The sequence below is a fragment of the Penaeus monodon genome, chromosome 28 (genome assembly GCF_015228065.2).
Source record: "Penaeus monodon isolate SGIC_2016 chromosome 28, NSTDA_Pmon_1, whole genome shotgun sequence".
In the NCBI taxonomy this organism is placed as follows: domain Eukaryota; kingdom Metazoa; phylum Arthropoda; class Malacostraca; order Decapoda; family Penaeidae; genus Penaeus; species Penaeus monodon.
The window spans coordinates 31,244,557-31,245,045 of NC_051413.1; the positions used below are offsets into that span (position 1 = coordinate 31,244,557).

General features: G+C 35.0%; 1 protein-coding gene across 1 annotated transcript in view; it reads right to left on the reverse strand.

Annotated features, from left to right (window-relative positions):
• Positions 1-489, reverse strand: part of LOC119591492 (transcription factor kayak-like) — a gene marked incomplete in the record, with an annotated part of 26,684 nt that overhangs the window by 25,670 nt on the left and 525 nt on the right.

A 489-nucleotide genomic window follows, 5' to 3' on the forward strand; every position in this document is an offset into this window, starting at 1 on the left:
CCTTCTACAGCTGGTCGCTCACACAGACTAGCATGGTGAAACTCTCTTTCTCTCGATCAGCTGATATTTTGTCCTTGTAAGTTAATTGTAAGGTAGATTCTTTTCTCTAAGTGCTTTTTTTATCAAGAATTGTGTATTTATAACCAGTAAAGTGTCCAAAAAGGAAGTATTTACATTGTATTTCCTCAACTGCATGGTGAAACGTACGTCTGGCATCTTGTAAGGGCACACGTAAAAAAAGTCTTTGTTGTATTTACACAACTGTCGTACTGCATTTTCACGGATCCATGAAATTTATTCATTGGCATGATCATGTGACTCGTCAAACTTCATATATAATTCCTTTTTTAATATCTAACTATCAGATTGAATTAAGAGTCAAATATGCGTAAACATTATTTGATTTAAAAGTTGAAAGTCACCCATCTATAAACCCTCTATTTAAACCCCATACCAAGGATCTACATCCTGTTCCTGTTGCATACGGAT